This window comes from Saimiri boliviensis, chromosome 7 (assembly GCF_048565385.1).
Source record: "Saimiri boliviensis isolate mSaiBol1 chromosome 7, mSaiBol1.pri, whole genome shotgun sequence".
Taxonomy (NCBI): Eukaryota; Metazoa; Chordata; class Mammalia; order Primates; family Cebidae; genus Saimiri; species Saimiri boliviensis.
In genome coordinates, this window is record NC_133455.1 from 102,085,741 (window position 1) to 102,096,877 (window position 11,137).

At 39.5% G+C, this 11,137-nt stretch overlaps 1 pseudogene; it reads left to right on the forward strand.

The window, feature by feature from the left end:
• Positions 1-2,217: 2,217 nt before the first annotated feature.
• Positions 2,218-8,824, forward strand: LOC101050336 (THUMP domain-containing protein 1-like; annotated as a pseudogene).
• Positions 8,825-11,137: the final 2,313 nt, after the last annotated feature.

Genomic DNA, 11,137 nt, shown 5'->3' on the forward strand with positions numbered 1-11,137 from the left:
CATACACTAACTTGCAGAAAAGTGGAAGCAGATGTGCAAGAGAGACAGGCACCTATTCAGATTGTGAGCTCTCCAAAAGGCTCTTAGTCATTTACAAGAAGCCCTGGCTAAAAAGCCTGAGTCTCTCCACGCATCCATGGGGGAGATACTCCTCTCACTCATTGCTGGAATGGAAAGCTTAAAAGCCACCCATTTGATCCCTTTGAAACCATCTCTCGGAGTATTGTTCTTCTGCCTGCATGAGTTTTAAGGCAAACAAGGGTCTCAAGAACATTATCAGGTGAGGAAATGGTACATGAATTGAAGTGAGGAGTTAAAGACATTTGTACAAACAACTGGGAGTTACAGCAACTTCATGTGAACTTCGGGGTAATACACTTAACTTTTCCAACTATGAATATCAAATTACATATTCTCACTATAAATTGTATATTCTAATTTATATAATGGCAGTGTTTGGAGAGACATTCTGATTGTCTACAATTGAAATCATCATATACTTTTATTATGGTGGGGCTGTGACAACCCAAAAATGTGGTACCATTATTCCCTTGAGTTAATAGGCAAAAATGTTCCCAAATCCAAATACGTATGTGGACAGAAGTGTATTTCACCCTGTTTGACTTATCTCAAAGCAACACTGGAACCTTTTACAGACTAGGCATTTCATTTTATATGAGGGAAACCTGATCAGAGTATCTATAGGACATATTCATAAAAAGGTCTTGCTGCTGTGGGTACAGAGAACCCTAGAATTTAGTGTGTTCTCTCACTGTGATATAATGAGGGAGCCAAAAAACAGCAGAAAAGGAAATTAGAGCTGACCCTGACTGGAGAGGCAAGTTCCATAATATACACAATCTGCAGGAATTATGGTTAACACACCATCTTAATGCCACCAAAAAAAGTGGACTTTCAGTCTCCTCAGGTTGTTTGTATGATGATCTTATACCTACAAAGTTCCTCTGTCCTTATCCTATCACAAAAGCAAATTTATAATCACTTCCTGGAGACCAGCCACCTTTCTTTTCATTGCCTAGCATGAAAAAGTGGTATCTAAGTCACTGAGTCACATAAGAGGGAACCTCTCTAGTAGGAAGAGAAATATAACAAGTATAGACAGCAAAAGAAACTTTTCAACCAACAAGAGTTAACAAGGCTCAGAATCAAACCTCTGCCTGAAAAATATTCTGTCTAGAGAGAAGTCTCAGCGCTCTTTAGCTAAGCTTAGTGAAAAAGAGGTCATGTGCAGACCTTGAAGAGACTGTTTCACTGACACCAGAATCGAACATGGGTTTAAGCAATCTGGCACATAGACTCTAGAACTGACTAGAGTTGCCAGCTATGGCCAAGAGAACTCAGAGATGAAGGGCAGAGGGTACTCATCTGGCCTTCCTAGATGGTCCATCTTTATCTCACTGTTCCTTTTGTCCTTATGCACAGTGTTATGCAGAGAATACCTGCATCTGATCGAGACTAAGACAAAGCATACTGCATCAGAGAATATCATCTGAAAACTCTCAAATATCCCCAGATTCCAAACAATGTCCCACATCTTTATACTGGGTATTACTATTGGCTCAGTCAGGACCCAAGATACTTCCTTCTGCTCCACAAGGATACCATAAATGGACTGCTTAGTCCAGTTTTGTTCTGTGTCCTCCAAGTATTTAAATCTTATATAAGATTAAACTTTCTAAGAACTCTAAATCCTTAAAGTTGAGTCTTGCAGATCAGAGAAGAACAAACATTATTTTCTTGTTTTCCACATTCTAATAGATATCTTGTCCCCCCTTGATACGTTTATTATCTTACTATATTTCCCTGTGCCCTCAGGCCCAGCAGGACACTTACGTATCTTACGTTATGGGTGAACTCTAGTGAAAAGATCAAAAAAAGAATGGCAAGGAAAGAAAATACAAAAAGCATAGCAAACGAAACATGGAGCCAAGGAACACCATTTGGGAATAAAATAGCCCCTGGTTCAGCCTCTGCCATTGGGAGAGGTTGCAGGAGAGGACATGGAATTGTCTACCCAGCTTTGTTGCCTCCTAGGTGATCAAAGTGATGAAGTCACAACTTCAGACACAATGGGACTGGTGATGATCTGGGTGGTGATTGGCTAAGCCCCATCCCATATGTGCCATGTAGGAATGATAAATCTCAGGTAGTTTCCCTTCCATCACAAGTCTATTGAGGCTAAAACACTAGATCAGCATGGTAGACCAGGAAGAAGGTGGATTACTACACAGATATTCAGAGTAAGCATCTCACTGCACAAGAACCACATCTGTGTACAAAGGGAAGGGCTTATATTCCTAGGCTTCCCAGTCCTAAACTCAATCTTACTCAGCAAAGTGACATCTAAGTGGAAGGAACAAGAAAAGCATTTTTTTTTTTTTAAGAAAGACTTCAAGTTTTTCCCTAGAATTTTTGGTATTCCCTGTCTTAACATGCTTATACATGTCAGGAGTATCTCAATATCTCATGGGTATTATAAAACTATCTCCTCAGAACATGTGTCAATGTGAAGGACACAGTTTATTTTTCTATTTATTTATTTATACTTTAAGTTTTGGGGTACATGTGCAGAATGTGCAGGGTTGTTACATAGGCATACATGGGCCATGGTGGTTTGCTGCACACATCATCTCATCATCTACATTTGGTATTTCTCCTAATGCTCTCCCTCCCCTTGCCCTCCACCCCTCTACAAGCCCTGGTGTGTGACGTTCCCCTCCCTGTGTCCATGTGTTCTCACTGTTCAACTTCCACTTATGAGTGAGAACATGCAGTGTTTGGTTTTCTGTTCCTGCGATAGTTTGCTGAGAATGATGGTTTCCAGCTTCATCCATGTCCCTGCAAAGAAAATGAACCCATTCTTGTTTATGGCTACATAATATTCCATGGTGTACATGTGCCACATTTTCTTTATCCGGTCCAAATAAGTTGAAAGTAAAAGGAAGGGAAAATATACAATATCCAATTTTTTTATTTTTTATTTTTTATTTTTTTTATTGTACTTTAGATTCTGGAGTACATGTGCAGATCATGCAGGATTGTTGCATAGGTACATACATGGCAATGTGGTTTGCTGCTTCCATCCCCCCATCACCTATATCTGGCATTTCTCCCCATGTTATCCCTTCCCAACCTTCCTACCCACTGCTGTCCCTCCCCTAATTCCCCTCAACAGACCCCGGTGTGTGATGCTCCCCTCCCTGTGTCCACGTGTTCTCATTGTTCAACACCCACCTATGAGTGAGAACATGCAGTATAACATGCAAATATTAATCACCAGTAAGTTGGCATAATTATATCAATATGAGAAAAAAGTAGACAAGACAAAGAGGGCAATTACATAATAATAAAAGGAGAAATTTTCTTCCAGTAGTTGATCAACCAAGTGAACAACACATCAGTAGGTATATGGAATATCCAGAAGACTATTAACCACCTTGGACATAATTTCCATTTATAGAAAACTATATCCAATAAAAGCAAAAGAGGCATCCTTTTCAAGTGCATATTCAGCCAAATGAACTGGACCAGAACTAGATTTAAATGGATTGAATATTGAAAAAAAGATAGCATTTTTTTTACATTGTTTGTCCTTAAACATCACAGATTTGCAATAGCACAAATATATTCTCTGCTTCATACATTTATCAGAGAGAACATAAATATTCAAACAGAATAATCTATTCAAGTATAAAATCACCATTATTGCAATTGAAGTAAAGCTCTAGTCTTTTTAGCATGGGCTGCAAGATCCTCCCTGCTTAAACCCATAGGTTCTGCATTAACACTGGCTTCTGTCCTCCTTGCTCTTCATGCTTCAAGGGCTCCCAGGTATTTCTGTATGCTCAGCTTCTACTTGGAATGGTTTTCTCCTCTCCCAGATTGCCTGACTAATCCCACTAATCCTTCATATTACAATGTAAACATGGTTTTTTTTTAAAAAAAATTTCACTTGAGAATTGTCTGAGTATCCTTCTTCCACTTTTTGATTTTTTTTTTCTTGTAAATTTAAGTTCCTTGTAGATTCTGGATCTATGTCAGATAAATAGATTGCAAAAATTTTCTTTACCTTGATTTCCGGACCTGTGAATCCTGATTATGACAAAACAGTACCAAATATTGGACGCTGATTCAGAGCACACATGGCCTTTTGTAGAATTTTGCTCCAGCCCTGCAAAGTATTATCATCTAGTTGGCATGTAATTGTGACTTCCAAAGGCCATTCCACTGTTCTATCAATCCAACTGCTTCAGGATGACGGGGAACATGGTAAGACCAGAGTGCATTGTTCCTCAGCAGAACAAGAGTTGTTTTTTTTTTGTTGTTGTTGTTGTTGTTGTTTGTTTGTTTGTTTTACTTTAGGTGTACAGTATATCCAGCATTTCTCCCCATGATATCCCCCCGCCCTCCCAACCCCCAGCTGTCCCTCCGCTACCACCAAACTGCTCCCAGTGTGTGATGCTCCTCTCCCTGAGTCCACATGTTCTCACTGTTCAACACCCACCTGTGAGTGAGAACATGCGGTGTTTGATTTTCTGTTCTTGTGTCAGTTTGCTGAGAATGATGGTTTCCAGATTCATCCAAGTCCCTACAAAGGATACAAACTCATTACTTTTTATGGCTGCATCGTATTCCATGGTGTACATGTACCACATTTTCCCTGTCCAGTCTATCATTGATGGGCATTTGGGTTGGTTCCAGGTCTTTGCTATTGTACACAGGGCTGCAGTGAGCATACATGTGCATGTGTCTTTATAGTAGAACAATTTATAGTTCTTTGGGTATATACCCAGTATTGGGATTTCTGGGTCAGATTGAATTTCTATTTCTAGGTCCTTGAGGAATCACCACACTGTCTTCCACAATGGTTGAACTAATTTACACTCCCACCAACAGTATAAAAGTGTTCCTATTTCTCCAAATCCTCTCCAGCATCTGTTGTCTCCAGATTTTTTAATGATTGCCATTCGAACTGGCATGAGATGGTATCTCAATGTAGTTTTGATTTGCATTTCTCTAATGACCAGTGATGATGAGCATTTTTTCATGTTTGTTGGCCTCATGTATGTCTTCTTTTGAAAAGCATCTGTTCATATCCTTTGCCCACTTTTGAATGGGCTTGTTTGTCTTTTTCTTATATATCTGTTTTAATTCTTCATAGATTCTGAATATTAGCCCTTTGTCAGATGGGTAGATTGAAAAAATTTTTTCCCATTCTGTTGGCTGCCAGTTCACTCTAATGATTTTTTCTTTTGCTGTACAGAAGCTCTGAATTTTAATTTGATCCCATTTGTCTATCTTGGCTTTTGTTGCCATTACTTTTGGTGTTTTAGTCATGAAGTCCTTGCCTATGCCTATGTCCTGGATGGTTCTGCCTACGTTTTCTTCTAGTGCTTTTATGGTGTTAGGTTTTATGTTTAAATCTTTAATCCATCTGGATTTAATTTTAGTGTAAGGTGTAAGGAAGGGATCCAGTTTCTGCTTTCTGCACATTGCTAGCCAGTTTTCCCAACACCATTTATTAAACATGGAGTCTTTTCCCTATTGCTTGTTTTTGTCAGGTTTGCCAAAGATCAGATGGTTGTAGATGTGTGGTGTTGTTTCTGGGGCCTCTGTTCTGTTCCATTTCTCTATGTCTCTGAGAACAAGAGTTTTTAATTTCACAAGCATTTGGTCTTATCTCACTAAAAGGACAGTGTCGTGTCAGGCACACAGATATCTGGTGAAGGTGTTAAGGTCCACCCTGAAATGATTTACCTGGTCAGCACATTTCTCTCTGTCTCAAACTGCCAAGATGCTTTTAAAAACATTTTCAAATTTTACATACCATAGTCTGAGGAAACTCCATTCTTCCTCCATATTTTGAAGGGAGTAGTATCTCAGTCTCATAATAAAAAGTTTTCTTATTGGGCCTGGCACAGTGCCTTACACTTGTAATCCCAGAGCTTTGGGAAGCTGAGGCTGGTGGATCACCTGAGGTCAGGAGTTCAAGACCGCCCTGGACAATGTGGTGAAACCCTGTCTCTACTAAAAATATAAAACTTAGCTGGGAATAGTGGTATGCACCTGTAATCCCAGTTACTCGGTAGGCTAAGGCAGGAAAATTGTTTTAACCCAGGAGATGGGGTCGTAGTGAGCCGAGGTTGCACCACTGCACTCTAGCCTGGGTGACAGAGGTTGTACCACCGCACTCTAGCCTGAGTGACAGAGTGAGACTCCATCTAAAAAAAAAACAAATACTGAGCCACCTGCCACCAGGGATTTCACATAAATAATTATAGTGTTTAAATGTGACTGTTACGTCATTTCTGCTCATTAGTTTAACGCAGTTTACAGGCAAGGATCAGCAGCCCTCTGGATACGAGGGAGAAGATCATGATACGGAGGCTGCCTTGGAGAAAGAAGTTGGTAACATTAAGGCATCTACAGAGATGAGGCTAAGAAGATTCCAGTCTGTGGAAAGCAGAGCAAATAAGGTCATCTTCATCAGGACACTTGGGATAGGTATGGCTGATACTTCTTAAGATTATCCATCCCATAACATGTGAGTATCTTCCTGCCTCAGAGAATACTGCTTACAAAATGGCTTCTCGGGCATGGCTCAGATCTTTTGATCGCAGCCTCTGTACACCGTATTAGCAGTAGGCCTATGGAGGGATAGAATGAGGTGGTAGATATAACGTTGGCTTAGGAGTGGACACCTGGCTCTGCTGCTTCCTTCATATGTAACTGAGGGCAGAACTAGAGTGCTCGTTCTGTCTGTGCAGGGCAGCTGCGGCTCAGCTTCCGCCCATTGTTGCTGTTTGGCAATGCAGGGCCAGATCTTCCCATTTTTTGAAAGAAGTTGGAAATCAGGAGTTTTTATATTTTTTCAATGTGGCTAACTAATTTAAAATTTTTTGAAGCAGTCCCAAATAGGTAGCCAGGTTGCAGACTGAGGACTGCCTTTCATGATCTTGTATGCAGCATGGTTGGGGATTACTCGGGGGTCTGATAGTTAGACTTCTGCTCTAGCTTAGCTAATAGATTAATTAAACTTTTTAAAGTGACTCACAGGTCGGTTTGCCTGGTTTTTTGTAAAAATGTATGAATTGTTTCATGTTCGTTACTCTGATAGTTGTTGCTATAGGAATACAAGAGCGTGGTGTTAAGTTGAAAACGCAGGACATCACAAAAATGATAATAATATTGTCTACGTAAGCAGCTGTTTCTAGTGCAAGCAGTAATAATGATGAAAAGTTAGAATATTAGATACAGTATAAGTACATATTACTCACTGAAGAAATATTAGTTGGAAAAAATGACTAGGTAAATACATTTAAAATTTTTTATGAGAATTTCTTCTTCTGTCAACTTATGTTATTGCCAGTAAAATTAATTTTAGAGTTAATTTTTTTTTGAGACGGAATCTTGCTCTTCCACCCAGGCTGGAGTGCAGTGGTACAAACCTCTGGTCTCCTGGGTTCAAGAAATTTTCCTGTCTCAGCCTCCTAAGTAGGTGGGATTACAGGCACCTGCACCACACCTAGCTAACTTTGTGTTTTTAGCAGAAACCGGGTTTTGCCATATTGACCAGGCTGGTCTCAATCTCCTGGTCTCAGGCAATCTGCCCACCTCGGCCTCCCAAAGTGCTGGGATTACAGGCTTGAGCCACCATGCCCAGCCTAAAGTTTAATCTTTAAAATGAGAAATTATCTTCTTAACTGGTTTGTTCTGTGACGATTTTTTTCCTTTCCTTTCAGAACATGAGAAAATGGTGCATCATATTCTCCAGGATATGTACAAAACCAGGATGAAGAAGACTAGAGTTATTCTATGAATGTTACCCATCTCAGGCACGTGCAAGGCTTTATTAGAAGATAGGAAAAAGTGTGCAGAAACATTGCTGGAACCCTGGTCTAAAGCTCCAAACAAAGGGACACAGATTTTATACAAATCTCAAAATAGTCATATGAATAGAGAAGAAGTTACCAATGAATTGGCAGGTATGTTTCTCTTAGTGATTTTCCATAGTCATTCAATGGTAAACACTCCTTCTTGTTTTTAAGAATTTTTTTCTTTTTAAAGCTTTAAGGCTTACATTTTTGAGTGTATGACAAATACATTAAAATGTTCTTAAAATAATATTAACTCTAACTGATTTCATTGTGTTGGATATGAGATTTCCTGGTAGTTGAATGAAATCTTTAACTCAGAATTGAATTTTCTTTAGGAAAAAGTACTTTATTAAATGTCTTAGGGTTTCATTTGTATTTATTGCAAGGGTTCAGAGTATTTGAAGTCCACTTAGAATGAATTAGTATGTATCTTGTTTTAACAAGAAACAGGGATCAGAGATTTTTTGTATCTATCAGACTTAAGGGTATCCTCCTCAGCGACATGTTTTCTGTTTTTGTTATGGGAATAGTGGGCATCCTCAATTCAGAAAATAAAGTATATCTCACCAATCCACATTACACGGTGGTGGTCATAGAAATCACCAAAGCTGTCAGTTGCTTGGGTGTTGAGAAAGATTACGTTGTCTAGAAATACAATCTCCAGGAGGTGGTGAAGAGCCCTGAGCATCCATCACAGCTTAACCCAAAGCAGGGAAATGGGAAAGAAGATAAATTGGAATCTACTGACAAATCAGAGCAAAACAACCCAGCAGAAGGAAAAAATAACCAGCAAGGAGTACCAGAGAATGGTGAGGAGCTGGGAAACAAAACCGAAGTCTGATCCGCAGGTGGTGAATGAGCGGGGAGCCAAACCGGAACCTGCAAGTAAAGTCACGAAAGGGTCCAAGTCAAGTGGACCCTCGTAGGAGGCCGTTTCGTGTTGGAAGCGGGTTTCTCTGCTGGGCTTCTACCTAAAATTGCGACTAAGAAGACTGTTTCTTATTTGTGCACTGCACAGTGCTGTTCTCACAGTTGCGAACAATGATTTTGCAGCCCTATTAATAGTTTTCTTAGGGATCTTTTAGCCCTGTATGGTAGTACGTATAGGCAGACCCATGGGTTACTTTTGCATGGTGAGGAGGATGGGAGGAGGGGGACGCTGGCCTCTCCCAGGCCACTCTTATGCAGTGCCAGCTGACCCATGGGAGGGAACTGACTGCGAAGCAGAAAATCAGAGGGAAGTTTTCATTCTACGAAGGAGTTTTTACACGCCGCAACTCAGCTTTCCCCGGCCACTTTGTTGTGAACGTTGCAAAATATGTGGAACATGTAAGTTAGAAGTGAATTGTTTACTAGAGTTTGTGTACTTCTGTGATTTTCTTGTTTGGTTATGTCTGTTTTCATAGTTGATTAACATTTGTGTCTAGCAAAGCTGACAGTTCAGTGCTGCAATTTTGGAAGGCAAGATGTGAGAAAGAAGAGGCCCATTTTAGGCACAGATTTACAGTCATTTCTGACAAGGTTGGTGATGAAGAATTTCAGTCTTCTGAATATACTTCAGTATACCATTGCAACAAGGGACACAGAGAAATTCTCTTTGTTATGTCTTTATAATGAAAGCTACTTCTCAAGGGTTTTATATGGACTCAGCCCAAGCTGTCCTATCTCATTGTGCATTTTCTGGGGCATGAAACTTACAAAAGTAGCAGTTATAACTATAAATCACAGCCACTTGACAAGAAAGGATATTTATTATTTTAAATGGCTTTTGGAATATCAAAACAGTAAGGCTTTTGATCAAAAATCACATTCAGTCAAAAGGTTTAGGAAGCAAATTATTTGGTAGCAGAACTTAGAAAAGAAAAATTTGCATGTTCGGTGAGAATCTGATAATAACATTAAAATGCTGGGGCAAGATGTAGCACAAAATGGAAAAGACTTTATTCTCAGTAAGTTGAATGACTGAAGATATCTCATATGAAGCCAAAAAGGTTTTGTGTCATTAACTGAAAAGCAGCAGCTTCACTATCCAGGTTGATGACTCCATGGGTTTCACTAGTATTTGTCATGCGGTGGCATTTGTAAGATTTATAAATGACGAATTCAAAGAAAACTTTTTCTGTTGCTAGGAACCTCCCAAAACAAAGGCCAATATATAATGTGTGTCGTCATATCTCATAACCAGAGGTCTGCCGTCTGCACTCCTGGGGCCTCATTGGTGGTTGTCTCCATGATAAGTTTTGCCTCATTAACAACAACAAAAAAATCCTGATGCTGACTTTATAGCACACTGCTTTCTTCACAGAGAGGCTGATATAAAACACCTGGAGATACGGGAGGTCTGAATAATGTGTCCCAGTATCAAAGACACATTTATGTAAAAATGTTTAAAAAAAATTAGAACCCAAAACAAAAACCTGGACAAACAGCATGCAAATCTGCTGCACCATCCACATTCAGTGACTTATCAGAGGAAGAGTCGTTCTGCAGAGGATATTTGGGTTGAAAGGTGAATTGCCAGAGTACTTACAAGAAAACAGTAAGCCAGCTATTGCTGAGTGCTGTGCTTGAGAATGAAGAATGGCTGTAGAAACTTGCCTTTTGATGAAAAACAGATGTTTTCATCACATAAACAAATGAACAAGTTCCTAAAAGATTCTGGAGAAAAAAAAATTTTTTTTCCTGAAGTGATAAGAGTCTTCATTCTAAAAGGAAACTGACTTGCCATCTTGCCAGAGGAACTCTTGAAATGTTTTTGCAGCCATTTGGACTTAAGAATGAAGGGTACAACTCTCAAATATTGCTATAACCTACTTGGAGGAACCACAAAACCAAATTAAATGGCATTTTATCTCCTTTTCCCAGCACTAGTGTATGACTGGACGAGGAACCCTTTCTCTAAATTTGCTCAGCCTGAAATTTTATCTCTGAAGGAAGAGAGTAAACTCAGCCCTGGTAGACAGTTCTAGGTTTCTGTGAAATAAGAGTACTCTTCAACTTAGTCCTAACAGTTACATACTGTGAGGGTTGCCTACAGGGGTTTCCTGAATTTGAAAGTTTTTTCAAGGACCATTCCTGGGTAAAACAATTGAAAAAGGCTAGAAGAGACAGACTCCAACAAAGTCTGAGAAGTCAACTATCCAGATTAAGAATATTAAGGAGCTGTAAAGTTAGCTTATGGAAATGGACTTAACGTTAAGTTTTAAAAAGTTAGGAAGCAGTAAAAATGTTAGGCTTCC